Source organism: Miscanthus floridulus, chromosome 18, assembly GCF_019320115.1.
Source record: "Miscanthus floridulus cultivar M001 chromosome 18, ASM1932011v1, whole genome shotgun sequence".
Lineage (NCBI taxonomy): Eukaryota > Viridiplantae > Streptophyta > Magnoliopsida > Poales > Poaceae > Miscanthus > Miscanthus floridulus.
Window position 1 is genome coordinate 106,497,177 of NC_089597.1, and position 18,153 is coordinate 106,515,329.

Genomic DNA, 18,153 nt, shown 5'->3' on the forward strand with positions numbered 1-18,153 from the left:
AACTTTGCATAAACGCAATTGTCCTCAACATTTTCTTCAAACCCAAAACCTTTTATCGTTCTATCAAACTTCAAATACCATTGTCTTGAAGCTTGCTTTAATCCGTAGATTGATTTCTTCATGCGGCATCCCATATTTTCCTTTCCTTTTATGACAAAACCTTTCGGTTGTGCCATATAAACATTTTCTTCCAAATCCCTGTTTAGGAAAGCCGTTTTTATATCCATTTGATGTAACTCCAAATCATAGTGAGCTACAAGTGCTATTATAATTCTGAAGGAATCTTTACATGAGACTGGAGAAAATGTCTCATTGTAATCAATCCCTTCTCTTTGCGTGAAGCCTTTCGCCACAAGTCGCGCTTTAAATCTTTCTATATTCCCTTGGGAGTCATATTTTGTTTTGTAGACCCATTTACAGCCTACTGTTTTGGCTCCTTTAGGAATATTTTCTAAGTCCCAAATTTTATTGGTACTCATTGATTTCAATTCATCTTCCATGGCCTTAAGCCACTTTGATGAGTGGTCGCTTCTCATGGCTTCTTCAAATGAGGTGGGATCATCCCCCATCTGACATTCTTCTGTTTCATAAACTTCATAGTCATCAGTAATAGCTGATCTTCTTATTCTTTGAGACCTTCTAGGTGCCTCCGGCACTTGTTCTACATTGGGCTGTTGTTGTTCTTCCTCATGTGCAACATTTGGTTCTATAGTTTCCTCAAGGATAGGTTCCTCAAGGACAGGTTCCTCATGTTCATTCATTATCGCCATGGGAGAACTTGCAACAGGTGTTGGCACTACAGTGTCCTGCACTGTCGGTGCAACAGCAGCAGGTAGCGTGAAGAATGGTTCTTCAACCATCGGAGTGGGTACATGTACCCGCTTCTCCTGTAGGCTGATTTCTCGTGCTACCACGCTCCCCCTGATCATGTTATCCTCCAAGAACACAGCGTGTCTTGTTTCTACAATCTTCGTATGTCTATCAGGACAATAGAAGCGATATCCTTTCGATCTTTCTGGATAGCCAATAAAATGGCAGCTGACTATCTTGGAGTCTAACTTTCCTATGTTTGGGTTAAACACTTTTGCCTCAGCCAGACAGCCCCACACACGCAAATGGTTAAGTGAGGGTTTCCTTCCTGTCCATAATTCATACGGTGTTTTAGGCACCGATTTACTTGGTACTCGATTAAGTATGTGAATGGCGGTTTTCAGTGCCTCCATCCATAAACTAATCAGTAATGTGGAGTAACTCATCATGCTTCTTACCATATCCATTAAGGTACGGTTACGTCTTTCAGCCACTCCATTCTGCTGAGGCTCCCCCGGTGTGGAGTACTGAGCAACTATGCCATTTTTCTGTAGGAACCTTGCGAATGGTCCAGGAATTTAGCCATATGGGGTATGTCGCCCATAGTACTCTCCACCTCAGTCTGATCGTACTATCTTGATTTTCTTATTGTGCTGATTTTCAACTTCAGCTTTAAATATTTTGAATTTATCCAATGCTTTCGATCTTTCTTTAATTGGATAAATATTGCCATAACGAGAGTAGTCGTCTGTGAATGTTATAAACGAGTCATAACCATCCACACTTTTCATAGGAAAAGGACCACATATGTCTGTGTGGATTATTTCTAAAATTCCTGTGCTTCGTTTGGCATCTTTCTTAATTTTCTTGACATACTTTCCTTTAATGCAATCAATACATTGCTCTAAATCTGAAAATTCTAAGTGCGGGAGAATTGATTCCTTAACCAATCGTTCCATTCCCCCCCTCGAAATATGGCCCAAGCGACAATGCCATAATTTCGAAGAGACAGTATCAATTCTCTTCCGCTTCTTAGTCACATCCGTAGATGGGGAATCATTCATATTCTCATCACATACATTGTTCGTATTCTCAGCAAGAGATAATAAATAAAGCTTGTCTTGTCGGAAGGTAAGATCAACACATTTATTATTAACCAGTATCTTACACTTGCCATCACCAAAATGGCAATCAATTCTATCATCATCAAGTTTCAAAACACTTATCAAATTTCTACGCAAAGAGGGAACATAAAGTACTTCTTTAAGTCTAAGTACAAAACCATTATTCAATTCTAAAGAAAAATCTCCAATGGCTTCAACATTGGCTTGCACTCCATTCGCAACTTTAATCGTTCTTTCTCCTCTTTGCAAGGTTCTCGTCTCACTTAACCCCTGTAAAGAATTTGCAACATGAGTAGTTGCTCCTGAATCAACCCACCAAGTGGATTTGTCATAACATAAATACAGGGATTCATCTACAAATGTAATAAATTCATCACCTTTCTTTAGCAGAGATTTTAGAAAGTCTGGACAATCCCTCTTGTAGTGTCCCTTTTTGAAGCAGTGCTTGCACTGATCTTTTTCAGCTCCACCATACTGCTGATTCTCAGAATCCTGGGATTTCTTTCCTTATGAACTGGAGGAAGAGGTCTTATCCCACTTAGGTTTCCCTTATGGTTTAGAATTCTTGCCATTAAAGTTCTTTCTTTTGTTGTCCTTCACAAAATGAGCAGATTCACCTTGTGAGGATTTTATCCTCTCCTCTTCTTGAGCACACATTGAGATGAGTCTTTCTATACCCCATCTTTCAGGCTGCATATTATAGTTCACAATGAAGGTGTCATATTCTTTTGACAAAGAAGCAAAAATCAAATGAATCAGGAAATCCTCCTCCTTCAAATTCATTTCTTTTAGCTTAGATGCCGTAGTGTTCATCTTCAAAATGTGCTCTCTTATGCTACCACCAGTGAATTTCTCATTCACAAGCTTCTTAATCAATGAACTTGCTATGGCCTTGGTAGACCCAGTAAACTGACTCTTGATTTTCTCAAAATATTCTTTGGCAGTAGCACATTCAGGGATTGAGCCCCTTATCTGTTCTTCTATGGTGGCTTTGGCTACCAACAGGCACTTGCGGTTGGAGAGAGTCCATTGCCTATGTTCAAGGTCATATTTCTTTCTTATTTCAGCATGATCACGCTTCCGAGAAGCGAAATCAGCGTCAGATTCATTGTCACCTCTCACCGGGTCCTCTGGCTCAGTAGGACACAGTGAGGTGATGGCAAAATCGACCTCTCCCAACGCAAGTTCTAATTCATACTTCTCCCGCCACACACGATGATTGGTTCCGTTGAGTGTCGGGATGTTGACAATGTTCACAATGCATTTGCCTCCTGAAATCACACCAGAGTAAGTAAGAAACATTTATACATAAAATTTCATGCTTTAACTCAACGTTGGTCAAATTAAAACTTATAATTCATCCATGCAAACATTTTACATCACCGTTGGGCAGAAGTAAAATTAATGTACGATTTCTCATGGATCAAAAATTATAATATTGTTATTAACAACGTTGGTCAGAAAATAACAGTATCATAATCGCATCAAAATTATCAGAAATTCATTTCTCTTAAAATTAAATTATCCCGTTGGTCAAATTTAATCAAAGAGAACAATAATTATCATGCACAGCGGAAACATTAATAATCTTTTCATGTTATTATTTTCCAGAAGCACTAAAAAATTCATTGTTTTCTGGGCAAAATATCGTTGGATAAAATTTGCACAGAAAATTGTATCAAAATCATTCAAATTCATCAAAATATGCATTTAAAATACTCCTGGAAAATAATAACAAAATTTCATTTTCCTTCCTTCTTTCATTTCAGCCCAGCGCGGCCCAAAAACGCGCTGAAAACGGCTCGGCCCGGCTTGCCTCGCGCGCATAGGCTGCACCCAGGCCGCAACCTGGGCCTGGGCCGGCAAAACGCCGTGCGCGCTCGCGCTCGCCTGGGCCGGCGAGTTGGCCCAGCGAATCGCGGCCGTTCGTCTCGATCCGACGGCTGAGCGGCCGTTTCGCGCGGATCAAAAGGCTCGCTGCGGCCGGCGCCCTGGAAAACCCTAGCCATTCGGCTCTTCCCCTCTCTCTCTCCTCGCTACTTTTCTCTTCTCAGTCGCAGCGAAGACAGCCGCCACCGAGTAGCCGCGAGTGAGGAAAAGCAGAGCGGGCGGCCATGGCGAGCCTTGGCGCCGTCGCCGGCCCCCTCGCCGGCGCGCGTGCTCCCCAACGGGTGAGCACGCCGCCGTCGAGCGGCCTGGCTGCGGCGCTTCCTTGGCCAAGCCCGGCGAGCCCGCGCCCTCGGCTCGGTTTCTCCTCCAGCGCCGGCGAAAAAGCCGGTTCGATTCTTCTTCTTCCGCGCCGGTGAAGGTTCATCCGACGAACCCTAACCCTAATTTTTCCCCTTTCTGATTTTGAGTTTGTTCTTTTCGGTTTTATCCGAAGGGGGAAAAATTAGGGTTAGGTTTAGAGTTTGTTCTTGCCGATTCGTTTTCTTTGCTTTTTATTTCTTTCTTTTCGTTCATCCGAATGGAAAAAAATGGGATTAGGGTTAGGGTTTGACCCTTCTTCTTTCTTCTTCCCCTTTTCCCCTCTTTCGGATTTGCGTCTAGGGTTCTTGGAATCCGACACTCCCTTTTCCCCTTCTTCAATCCCTTGTTCAGTTTTGATTTTGGGAATTAGGGTTGGGTCTTAGGGTTCGGTTTTCGACTTTCTTTCCCGATCCGCATCAGATCGGTCGGTTTCACTTAGCCGATCTGATTTCTTGTCAAACCGTGTCTCTGATACCATTGTTAGTTTTCTTTTTAGGCATGTTCATCAGATCGGGAGGTCTTGGTAGTAATAGTAGATGTTCGGGTTTCACAGAGAGAGAGAGAGAGAGGGGTGATAGGTTGCAAACCATCGAATGCCGTAGTTGTTGAAGCTCCGGCCGGGGTTTCGTTGACGGATGCCATCTGCGCGTCGGCAGCGACGGTCGGTGGAGAGGGAGTGGCGCTGTGGCGTCCTCGGCGGCGGCGTGAGCGTCGGGTGGCATTGCCGGCGTCGGTGGTACTTCCCGTCGCTGGCAGCGCCCCTACTTTCGATCGGGTCTAGGGTTAGGATGTCGGTGGGGTGACTGGCGGCGCGGTGAACCTCGTACTGCGAGCCCCGGCCCCCACCTTTTCTTTATAGCGCTGTGCGACGGGAGCCCACCAACCATGTAGGGTTGGGCGCGAGAACAGGCCCAGTTAGGCCGTTGAGCCTAACTGGTGGGAGATCAATCCTAACACAGGTATTTCTGCTCACCGGCAAGATTGCTCGACAAAGCCAAATGTTGTTTTTCTTTTGACCGTGTATACAATAGCTAGACCTTTTTTTTTGTTAAAGTAAGCAAATACAAATGGTACGATGGAAACAAACCAGAATATAGAATTGTATCTCATTACATCCGGATTCGTTTCCCCTCCACTGCAATTTATGATGATGGATCTAAATAATTAAGGCATGTTTGGAAGCCCGGATCCAAAACCTCTGTAAATTACAGGCCACAATTCTTTTCCAGTTCAAGATGGAAATCGCTGTTTGGATGGCGGGTGAATCTATTAAAATTACACTTGTTTTAGGCTAAAACCATAGGAAAAAAATAAATACCTGTGAAGGCCCGAAAATAAAAACGAGAAATATCGGGCCCCTCGAGCGCCTCTCGCACGTCCTGTCTCGGCGGCGGTGGCGGCGGCGGCGGTCACAACCCCAATTACCCGAGTGCCGTCTCGACGATGGCGCCCGGCTCCGTGGCCTTCTGCAGCTGCGCTGTCCCTCGATCCCTCCCTCCCCAGCTCCCTCTCCCATGTGCCATGGCTATGCAGCGTCGATTCCGTGCAGCAGCGAGGCTGCGAGGGCGAGGGCGAGGCCGCGCAGGATGGGAGAACCAGCACGGCGGCGGTGAGTGACGTCGGGTGGCAAAGCCACGCCGGCAAATCGAGTCCGTGGACTCAGATACGGCGTACTCAAATCACCGGCAAATCGAGTCCGTGGACTCAGATACGTCGGGTGACCATCGCCTCCCAATTTGATGGTTCCATCTGATTTTTCTGGAGCTCCTGTATGAACTCTTGATCTGAAATTTGTTCAGTTCAATGGTCCAATTGATACTTCGATTGGAAATATGGTGCTCTGATCTGAATCTTTTAGCTCCCATTTTGGTTTGGCTCGGTTGCATTTCATGCGCAATCTGAAAACAGAGTTCGAGAGTGAAATTCTTTTGCTGATAAACCATGGTTCTCGACCTTTTGTATTTTCAATTAGAACGATCTCCTATTATTTTTTCTAGATAAATCCTTGCAAGGCGAGGTAATGTTTTGCAGTTTTCTTGCAGTGTACAAATCAAATGGATGGTGTCATGTCGAGTTGTTCTGCAAAGTCGATTTTGTATTTTTCATATCCTTTGACCCCTTACCCAAACAGCAGTTTTCCGAACAGTAATCATCCATTTCTCTTACAAGGGTTTTTCTTGTGCACAATAAAATACAGGTGTAATCCAATTACGGGTGCAAAAGTTTACTATACTCCCAAACAGGCCCACTTAATTGGGTTCACAATACATGTCATATTTGTCATGGACTTGTCGGTAAATTTAGACTATTAGATCATCACAAAATCCCGATTAATCTCGTAATTTTTAGGCCATCTCAGTGGGCTCCTTTTAACACGGTTATATTAATATACGAGTAATAATAGATACATATATATAGACTTTGTTATCTTTATTCAATTATGATAGACTTTAGTTACCAATTATCTTTATTCCTTACATGATGTTAAACCGGTTTCATGCACTACTAGCCCAGCATCGATTGTCCGATGGTTTACATAAAGGCTCTATTAGCACATAGAGATTGGTTTACATATTATGCACCCCAGATTGACAATTGCAGGATGTTTGTCAAGGGCGTCAATGCCCAAGACAGCGGGTCCTCGGCTACAGAGCTCGTAGCCTTGGCTGATAATGGCGTCGGGGTTGTTGCCCGGCTGCCCAATGGTGAAGGAGGTGAGATTAGGAAGAAGAGAGAGGATTAGGATTGGTAATTCTTGATTGATTTCCAAGAGTGCCAATTACATGGAACATATAGGCCTGTGGCCATCTAATAAAAAGGAAACAAACTCCTTTATTCTAGCAATATCTAATCCTAGCATTATCTGATTGCATGGCTGCATGCCTCAATCAGCTCCTAGATGCGTGGCCGGCGTCGGTACTGGACGCCCCACATGACATCTCTCCCTCCCTCGACGAGCAGCGCGTCCTCGAGCTGGAATGTGGGGTAGCGGGCGACGAAGCTGTCGAGGTCTTCCCATGATGCTGATGAAGCGGGTTCGCCCTTCCAGTGAACGAACTGCTGGCGAACGCCACGGTTAAGGCGAGCGCGCGTGACGCGGTCGGGCTCCGGAACCGCCGCGCCGTGGTGGATCGGTGGTAGGGCCGGTGGCGACGTCGGGGGCGTGCCGACGAACTTCTTCAGGAGCCCGACGTGGAAGACGTCGTGAAGGCGGGCGCTATCCGGCAGCTCCAGGCGGTAGGTGACGACGTTGATGACAGCGGTGACTCGGTACGGCCCGTAGAAGCGGGGCTTAAGTTTGCCCGTGGTTGGAGCTTGGAGGGACGCTGCAGCACGCTAACGGAGGCGGAGCCAGACCCAGTCGCCGACGGCGTAGTGGACCTCCCTGTGGTGCTTGTCGTAGTAGGCCTTGTACACCGCCTAAGCCTGCTGAAGCCGGTAGCGGACGTCGGCGAGCAGCTCGTCACGTTCCGCCATGGACTTGGCCACGGTTGCAACCCTGGTGTCACCGGGCTCGTAGGAACGGATCGTGGGCGGGTCACGGCCGTAGACGATCTTGAAGGGCGTGTCTTTGAGCGCTGTCTGGAACGCTGTGTTGTAGATGAACTCCGCCCATGGGAGCCAACGTACCCATTGCCAAGGACGGTCACCGGTGAGGCAGCGGAGGTACATGACGATGACCTTGTTCGCGGCCTCTGTCTGTCCGTCCGCTTGTGGGTGGAACGCCGACGTCATGTGGAGCTTGGTGCCCGTGAGCCGCATGAGCTCGCGCCAGAATGCGGACGTGAAGATGGGATCCCGATCGGAGACCATAGACTGCGGGATGCCATGGAGGCGTACAATCTCTGCGAAGAATGCCCGGGCCACCGACTTCGCCGTGTACGGGTGTGAGAGGGGGATGAAGTGGCAGTACTTGCTGAAGCGATCCACCACCGTGAGGATGACATACTTGCCGCCCACGCGTGGGAGCGCCTCGATGAAGTCAAGGCCGACATCAGTCTAGACCGCCGTCGGGACGGGCAGCGGTAGAAGGAGACCCGCGGGGTGCATGTGCTCGGACTTGTACCGCTGGTAGGTGGCGCAGGCGCGGATGTGATCTTGCATCGTCTTGCGAAGGTTGGGCAAGTGGAAGTCCCGGCGGAGGTGATGGAGCATGCGCTGAACACCCTCATGTCCGTCGTCGTGGACGGCGGTGAGCACCTCGTGGAGCAGTGGTGATGCCGGCGGGATGTAGAGGCGGCCGTTAAATGCAACGAGGCTGTCGAGGAGCGCCTAGGGAGCCGCACGTGTACCCGCCGCCAGCTCGTCCTTGAGCGCCACCAGAGCCGGATCGGTGGACGTAGCTTGGCGGAGGCGGTCGATGAAGTCGAAGCGGGGGCCCGAGATAGCCAGGGTCACGACCTCCTCCGTGTCGTGGCGAGAAAGGGCATCCACGACTGTGTTCGTGTTCCTCGCCTTGTACTCGACAGAGAAGTCGAAGCCGAGGAGCTTGCCCACCCAGTGGTGCTGTGGAATGGTGGCCAAGCGCTGATCCAAGAGGAACTTGAGACTGAAATGGTCAGTCCGTACCACGAAGCGGCGTCCCCACAAGTATGGCCTCCAATGGCGGATGGTGAGGACGAGGCCAATGAGTTCACATTCGTACGCCGCCAAGGACGCATGGCGTGTCGCGGTCGGCCGGCTGAAGAACGCCAGCGGGTGCTGGTCCTGAAGGAGCACTGCACCGAACCCGTAACTTGACGCGTCGCACTCGACGACGAAGGTGCGGTTGAAGTCGGGCAGGGCGAGAATAGGCGCCGTCGTCACGGCTGTCTTGAGGGCGGCGAAAGCCGCAGCAGCTTCCGGAGTCCAGGAGAAGCCTTCCTTGCGGAGGAGGGCGGTCAGGGGGGCGGCGATCGTGCTGAATTCCATGACAAACTTGCAGTAGTACCCTGCCAGGCCAAGGAAGCCCCGGACCGCCCGTGCCGAGTGAGGCTGCGGCCAGTCTGCCACTGCTTGGACTTTAGCGGGATCCATGGTGACACCCGCAGCGGAGATGATGTGGCTGAGGTAGGAGATCGATTCGACCCCGAACGCACACTTGGATCGCTTGATGAAGAGCTGATGCTGCTGGAGCGTGCTGAGGATGGCGCGCACATGGCGAAGATGATCGGCCCATGACTCGCTGTAGATGAGAATATCGTCGAAGAAGACGAGGACGAAGCGGCGTAGTAAGGGGCGCAGAATGTCGTGCATGAGCGCCTGGATTGTTGCCGGCGCGTTGCAGAGGCTGAACGGCATGATGAGGAATTCGTAGAGGCCGTCGTGGGTGCGGAAGGCGGTCTTGGCGACGTCGTCGACGCGCATCCGAACCTAGTGGTAACCAGAGCGTAGGTCGAGCTCGGTGAAGAAGCGGGCGTGGCAGAGCTCGTCCAGTAGTTCGTCGACCACCGGAATCGGGAACGCATCCTTGATTGTGATGGCGTTCAGGGCACGATAGTCCACGCAGAATCGCCAGGAGCCATCGGCCTTTCAGACCAAGAGAACCGGCGACGAGAACGTCGAAGAACTGCGGCGAATGATGCCCTGGGCCATCATCGCGGTGCATTGGGGCTCCAATTCATCCTTGTGCGCGGCGGGGTAGCGGTATGACCGGACAGCCACCAGGGCGGATCCTGGCAGAAGGTTAATGCAGTGGTCGCGTGTGCGTGCCGGAGGCATGCCGGAGGGCTCGGCGAAGACAGGAGCAAACACCTCGAGGATGGCGGTGAGGAGATCGGCGCCAATACAGGCCTAGAGCGCCGGGCCTTTGGTAGCCGCCGTGCCGCACCAGCGCATTCGGCGGCCGCCACGCCAGAAGGACATGGTGAGGGCACCAAAATCCCACAGAATCGGGCCCAGCGTTGCTAGCCACTGGTCCCCAGGACGACGTCGTACCCAGCCAACGGCAGGGCGTAGAAATCCGCGGTGAACTCCTCGTCATTGATGGAGAACGGCGCATTGCAGAACACGCCGGGGCACTGGACGCGCTCGCCATTGGCCACTGTGACCCACAGTTGTCCCTGGGTGATGGACGGGAGCGAGGCGCGGGCGGCCGCCTCCTCAGCGATGAAGTTGTGCGTCGAGCCGAAGTCGAGCAGGGCGAGGAGGGAGGTGCCGCCCATCGTGAGACGCATCTGCATGGTCTCGCTGGTGCGCACGCCAGCGATGGCATGGAGTGAGATCTGGGGCTCCCATGGAGTGGCCTCGCCTGTCTCAGAGTCGTCGTCGTCCTCGGCCGCCGCCAAGTCGAGGAGGAAGATGCATTGGCAGATGCGGTTGTGGCCTCGCCCAAACTTCTCGTTGCAGTTGAAGCAGAGGCCTAGGCAGCGGCGCTCTTCCATCTCTGCCTGCGACAGGCGCTTGACCTGGCGGCCCTCGATGGTGACCGGCTGTGGCGCTGGTGCGAGCGTCGTGTTGGGCGCTGGGAGTGCCAGACGGGGTGGTGGCACCGGTAGGAGGCCCCTCTGGTGATCACGCCGGGTCGTGGTGGTGGCGCGGCACACTGCTCGCGGAGCTCCAACTTGCAGGCGAGGCTCATGGCGACAACGAGGGACTAAGGGTTGTGGACCTCGACGTCGAGGCTAAGTGGCGGCTGGAGGCCCCCGGTGAAGAGTTGGACGCGCTGTTCCTCATCGAGGCGCCCCGCACGAGGGAGGAGCACTTGAAAATGTTCCTGGTACTCCTCGACAGTACCGGTGCACTTGCACGAGGCCAATTCGTGGAGGGGATTGGAGCGCAGCGGTGGTCCGTAGCGGAGATGGAGAAGATCCTTGAAGCGGCGCCAGGAGGGGATGCCCTCGTCTGTCTGGACCTGGATGTACCACAGCTGGGCGCCCTCCTCCAAATTGTAGGAAGCCATCCACACTTTCTCTTCCTCCATGATCCTTTGTTGGTGGAAATAAGATTCGCACCGGTTGATGAAGATCAGCGGGTCAGACTTGCCGTCATAGCGCGGGAAGTCGAGCTTTTGGAACCGCGGCGGCCGATCTTGGTGGTGCTCCCCTGTCCCGGAGTGTGAGGAGGATGACCCACTGCCCGGTGGCGGGCGCGCGGCGTCCAGGCGCTGAATGGCCTGGGCGTTGGCCTCCACGAACGTCTGGAGCGTCCTGATGGACGCGACCAGGGAATCCAAGGTCGCCTGCAAGGCGGCGTTGTTGGCGTTGTTCACAGTGTTGTCGCCCATGGCGTGGATGCGGCGTGGGGTGGGCGGCGCAGAGGAAGGGCGGGACGACTGTGGCGGCGATGGTGGGAGGCTGGGAGAGGAATTCCTGGACCGTGATACCAGGTTGTCAAGGGCGTCAATGCCCAAGACAGCAGGTCCTTGGTTACGGAGCTCGTAGCCTTGGCCGATAATGGCGTCGGGGTTGTTGCCCGGCTGCCCAATGGTGAAGGAGGTGAGATTAGGAAGAAGAGAGAGGATTATGATTGGTAATTCTTGATTGATTTCCAAGAGTGCCAATTACATGGAATATATAGGCCCGTGGCCATCTAATAAAAAGGAAACAAACTCCTTTATTCTAGCAATATCTAATCCTAGCATTATCTGATTGTATGGCTGCATGCCTCAATCAGCTCCTAGATGCGTGGCCGGCGTCGGTACTGGACGCCCCACATGACAATGTTCACCTTTTTTTTTGTCTTTGTTTTGCTGAGATAGCAGGGCCTCGAGGTTTCCATCAGGTCATCAAGTGACGTAGCTCTTTTAGAAAAAACTACGAGTCGCCAGCTTATTGAACTAAATATTAAGGAACTTCAACATCTATCAAGCTCAGAAGCTGAGAAAATCAATTTGGTGGGTAAAGAGGAGCTACAGCTGTTAAGTCTGGAGTGGAGTTCAAAATGTGATATGATTGATAATGTTGCGTTAGAAAACCTCCAGCCTCATCAAAACCTTAGAAGGCTTTGCATAAAGAACTACCCCATTGGTGCTGGCTTTCCTCATTGGATGCAGTCGCTCCCAAATCTTGTGAGCATGGAGCTTTCTCACGTTCAAGCTGGACATCTCCATCTAGATCATTTACAAAATCTTGAAGATCTGCATGTTTCGCCATTCTCTTCTTCTGAAGAGCGTATTAGGTATGCAAGTCCGAGATCAATGCTACGCATCTCTAGCACACGACCGCTGAAAAAACTCAAAAGAGTGACCATGGCATGGGTAGGGAAGTTGGTGTGGGAATCCTCGTGCCTGCCCTCCGAGAATCTATTTCCCGGACTTGAATATTTGGAGATATACTGTTGTCGGGACGTGAAATTCGAGCCGTCAATCCCTAGGAGCGCCAGGTATATAATATCAGGAAGAAGATTACACGAATGGTCATTTAGGTGCCCATCATTCAAGCAAGTCATGGGGCTATCCACATCTGCATCATCCAAGTTGGAAATCAAGTACATCATCGGACAGCTATCTTGTGAATCATTTGATTCTCTTCGACAACTCGACTGTGAAGAATTAACTGTTGACACCTGCAGCAATCCTGTCCCGTTGCCAGAGTGCATTCAGGACTGGAAGTCCCTCCGAAAGCTAGAGATATTGAACTGTGAGGACATCAAGGAGCTGCCAGATTGGTTGGGAGACATGGCCTCTCTCCGTGAGCTCAAAGTTGAGACCTACTGGATGAAAACTCTGCCTCAGTGCATCGGGAGGCTTACATCTTTGCAGACCTTGGCACTATTAAAATGCACAAAAAAGTTTAAGCAAAGATGTAGCGAGGGAGGCGATGATTGGAGCAAGATAAAGCACATTGACAATCTAATCGTAGAAGAGTTGAAGCGATGAGAAATATTGATATTGCTGGGCTCTAAGATTGCTGAGGAAGTCCAGAGGCTCATGGATGGAGGACACCGCTAAGCCAGAGTGCGTGGCGTGCATCAAGATCTCCACTGATGCAAACATGAGGGAGATGATATCCCCTGGTGCTCTTGTCGTGCTCAAACCTCTTATTGTCTGATATTTTTGGGGGAATTTTAGTCCACTGGGAGTTCTGCCACTCATTTGTCTTGTCCAGGTTGGTAAATTCTTTTTTTTTTCCAGTAACAAACTAAAAATCACTGTAAATTCTTGACATGTTTTCTATGTCGTTTGCGTTCAGATTGCCATCTCTGCATTCAGCGCTGGAGGGAGGTGCTTGGGACAACGCGCGGAACACATTTGAGGTAAACTCTTTTGAATAAACCTGACAGTTTATGTATGAAACACATTTAGGGTCCGCTCTTATATTGCCTTTTTTGAGGGAACAGGAGGGTCGAGACCCCTACTGAGATTTTACTAAAAACAAGAAGACAGTCAAAGGGTAACCGAGACAGTTACAGGAAAGCAAGACTAGGAAGTTGAAGAAAAGCAAAGCAACTCTTATATTGCCTTAGATTCCTCTTAATATGTATAAACCTGACAGTTAAGAGTTTTATCTGTGACGTTTATGTAAGAAAAAGTTTTAGCATCTAATATATATCATAGAGAAGTGTCACTGACCAATGATGCCCCCTCCTTTGTTTTCAGTTTGCTGTTACTGTATTGCAATGCTGTTGTGCTTATAAGCTTCATACTATCGCCTAGCTCCCCAGACATTATTGTGGTATAGGCACAACAGCCTAACAAATATCTTGCTATTCTACAGGCTTGAAGTTTGGACAAGGGCTGTTCTGCATCAGTTGCCAATTCTTGACGATCTGTATCTTCCCTCCTTGCCTGCATAGAGATGTTGCTTACTCCGGCCGATCCATCCATATGAACTAGTGTCTCCTGCTTGCACTATTGATTGTACTTATAGATAGAGCAAGTTAATGAACTATGGCATATGCTGCAACAATGGCGCAACAAGGCACCCGCATGCCTTTCAAGGTCACCGCTGACCGGTCTGTACATCCCACCGCTTAGTGAGGATATTTCAATTGCCGTTTGCTGTCGAAGGGCATAACTTGGACCTAATTTTAGCGAATTTTAACAATGATTAAACCTGCAGAAATTACTGATGGGTAGATTTGATCTATACTCCTACTGTCCTACTGTACTGTAGTAGTAGTATGAGGCACTGTAAATGTCCTCTGGAGTCAACAGGCATCATGATCGATCCATACTCCCAGAGTTCTGTATTCGGTATTTTGATTACGGAAGTTTTTCAGGACATGTCCTTCCAAACAAATGTCGCACCTATCAGGGGCATTGGGCCAAGGTAGATTCGACTTGTTTGGTTTGAGAAACGCAAAGTGCTAGTTCCCAGAGAGCCGGTCAGCTAGTGTCGACAAGTGCACTGAATCTTCGATGCTGTAACAGGACATGAGATTTTGATGGACCGACCGAATCGAAGTTAAAGATTATGCCTTTCGCCAAAAAAAAAAAAAAAGTTAAAGATTATGCTTCTTCGATGATGGATGAGTTTTCTTAAGTCTTCAAGGCCCTGATTCCACGTATATGCAAATATTGTTTATTATACGTGATAAAAGGATGGATTATTCCTACATAAATTAAGTTACTTTCTTGGTGCGTACCATTTTGGTTGCAACGGACAAGCACAGCCATATATATTTGCTGGTCTGTGTAACAGGCTTTCACGGGGACAGGTCTGACGGGCGAAGCCGCGAAGGTGATTCCACGAAATAAACCAAACACCAGCGTAGGTCGCGAAGGTGAGTCCATCTCAGAGTTTGCAGTTGTAGGTGATTGGGTGAAAACTGAAATTCACCCGAAGAATAGGATAGGAGATGCAGAAAGCACACAGACCTTATTAGTCACCTTACTACGTGGATTAGGTGGGTAACCGGAGAGTTCCAATTGCTCAGACTTGGCGCGTCGGCTCTCACTTTCACTGGCTCACTGCCGGCCAATTGACTTGACTTGCCGAACGGAAGAATAAGCTTTGCATGACAGTGTGTGGTGCCATCGGCAGTCGGCACACGAACGACTTGACCAAGAGTCACGGTCCAGGGCGCAAGCGGCCAAGCGCACGCAGCGAATTTCCGGGCTGGATGCTGTGCTTCGCCCGTACGCTGTGTGGAGCACGGTGCACGATCTGGATTTATGAGTTGGAGATTCATCGTGAGAAGATAACGTTTCTGTTTTGCCAACCTTTTACTTGGTCCCTCTATCAAAAAAAAAATATTTTACCTGGATTTATTCTCACACTTCTTCCCAGTCCCCAACTAGACGGTCACCACACACTTCTCCCAACGTGTTATAATTTGGAATGAATTATAAGTTTAGAATGAAGAGAATACTTAAGGTCAGTCTTAGTGGAAAGTTTCATGACGTTGTTTATAAGACAATGAAACTTAAATGAAACACTCATTTTCAATGCAAAGTTTTATTCTATAGCTTCATATGCATTTAATTTCCATGACTCATATATAGTTGGTAATTGTGCCAAGAGAGTTTCTTCTCTCTCTTCTTAAATACATTATCAGGTCATAAAAAATATTTATATGACAACCTATTTAATGCAAATAAAATTCACATTAAACTCCCAATGAGACTGGCCTAAGTATTGATAGTACTTTCCACCACCGTAATAAAAGATTACATTATATATTCGAGTTCTTTTACAATGGTTAGAAAAGTACCACCGGTACCTTCAGGTACTTCTATTTTTTTTCTATTTTCTAGCTAGCTAATTGAGAAATATTATTTATTAAATATAATTTGTATTATAGAGGGTATTAAGGTAACTGAGCTTATGCCTTCACGTAACCCTCCCACGTGTACGATGGAAGCTGATTCTCGTGTCCGTCCCTTTGTGCCAACTCTGTGCGGCGACCGCACACGGCCAGAGGACGACAGGAGCTAGAGGAGGGCCAGACCTCCAATATGATTGTTGTTACGTGCAAAGGATGTGGAGGGTCGGTCCGCTGTTGAGATCCCCGCAACCGTGCTAGAGCCTGGAGGAGGTGGAGGGCTGGGCTGTCGTCAGGTCTTCGTGCCGCGTCGGAGGTGTGGGCCAGACTCCAGGAGGGCTGGACCGGACTGAGATCCACTGACTTTGCTCTATAAAGTTACAACGTAACTTTCTCTCCATCTCTGCCGTCCAAATCAGATCCAAAGGCTATACTTCCTCTCAGCTCTTGGGACCATCTGTCAGTCACTCGTCGCTCTTCCTTTCGACTCTGGTAGTCTGGTGGCAGGCGGAGGAGCAGCGCCACACAAGGTTGGGGAGCCAGGCTCCAACGACGGCGCCGGCGGTGGCCATGTGCAGAAGTTGAAGCTCGACTACTAGTTGTTCATAACTTCGCGTTCAGCGGGAGTGGGCTCGCCAGCGGCTCGCGCGCGGGAGGCCTGCGGTGGCGCGATGCGAGATGCCGTCGGCGGATCGGCGCTGCAGGCCGGCAGCGGCGCGAGGCACTGGAGGCGCTAGAGGCCTGCGGCAGCGCGGCACGATGCGAGATGCCTGCGGCATCACGGTGTGGCAGTCACCAGCCGGAAGAGCGATACCGGACCATGCGCCGGCCGGAGTCATCACTGCGGCAGCCGCGCCGGCAGGCCTGGAGACCGACCTCCTGCTCTTCCTGCTGTTCACCGTCGTGATGTACCGAACCAGGTCCTCCGTGGTCGTCCGGGCCTCCTCCTTGCAGGTTTACGGCAAGCGTTGCGAGCGTGCGCGACCGACGTGGCGAGCTCACGTCACGCCTCGAGGCCAACGCTGTGTGCATGCACGGCCAGCACGTGGGGCGGTGTGGCGAGCACACACCTCGCGGCCAGCGCTGCGTGTGTGCACGGCCACCACGTGGGGCGACGTGGCGAGTGGCCGGCCAGCGTGGGCACTGGGCATGGCGAGCGGGCGACCATCGTGGGCATGGCATGCGGCGAGCGGCTACCGTCGCCATCGCGGACACGGCGAGCGGCGGCCATCGCGGACATGGGACGCGGCGAGCGCGCCGCCATCGCAGTGGGCGGCGCTGTGAACGTGCACTGCCGGTGTGGCGAGCTGGCGGCCAACGCTGTGTGCGTGGACGGCCAGCGTGGCGAGCGACCGGTCGGCGTGGGCACAGGGCGCGGCGAGCGGGGGACCGTCGCGGGTACTTCCGGTCCCTCCGGGGAGGCGCGGATGGCAGCGAGGTGCAGGAGAACTGCGGTGTGGCAAGCTGCGATGCCGTGCACTGCTATATATGCTCCTACAATGTGCTCGTGTTCTTGGACAACCTACGCTGGTGGGGCGTCCCGCCGGGCGCCCAGGCCGGCCTGACCACCGGTGCCATCATGGTTGCGCTCCTGTGCGAGGGGATGGTGACATAGTATACGAGGTCATCGTGAAGCATATGGATGCCGAGTGGCCGACGGCTTCGTCCGAGGTTCTCGGAGACTCGGAGTTCGAGCCACCTGGCCGCCGGCTGACGGCGAGGCGCACGCGGAGCCGCGGAGGTCCGGTGCAACGAATGGAGACGTTCGCGTGAAAGAAGAAACAGCGTTGGATCTTGATTGGACGATGGATAGCATAGGCTGCATCCGGCTAGACCCTTCCACTTGCTACGGCGAGGCCTCTGCCTCTCCATCACATGCGGTTCCTCTCCGACCACGGTGCTGGCTTCCTGGAGGGCCTTTTGCACTGCAAAATCTGGTGCCGCTGCATTGCTGGGCACTTGCAGACTTGCTATTTCTCCCAAATTCTGGTGCTGCTGCAAAATCTGCCATGCCTTGCGCAGTGCCTCGACGCGCGTGCCACATTGCCGCTCCGTTTGAGCCCCTGCTGGCTGCATCGTGACGGTGATGGAGCCGGCGGCCGTCGGTGAGGACGCGATGACCGTCTGGGAAGAAGGAAGGCGGGTTGAGATGGGAGCGATGGATTCAGATGGGGATGGGATGGGAAATTCCATTTTGCCCTTCAAGGAGGATGCCAAAATAACCAATTTACCAATAACCAAAAAAAATAAAAAAATCTGGCCCCATAGATTTTGGTACCGGTCTCATCTAATTTGGTGTTGTTCAAATTAGAAATTTAGTACATCGCTTCCCCAAACTTTCTAA

General features: G+C 50.7%; 1 long non-coding RNA gene across 1 annotated transcript; it reads left to right on the forward strand.

The window, feature by feature from the left end:
* The first annotated feature begins 12,866 nt into the window (after positions 1 to 12,866).
* LOC136524860 (uncharacterized) lies at positions 12,867 to 13,915 on the forward strand. The gene is made up of 3 exons (XR_010776224.1): positions 12,867 to 13,210; positions 13,295 to 13,358; positions 13,820 to 13,915. It is a non-coding gene; the product is annotated as an uncharacterized lncRNA (long non-coding RNA).
* The last annotated feature ends 4,238 nt before the right edge of the window (positions 13,916 to 18,153 follow it).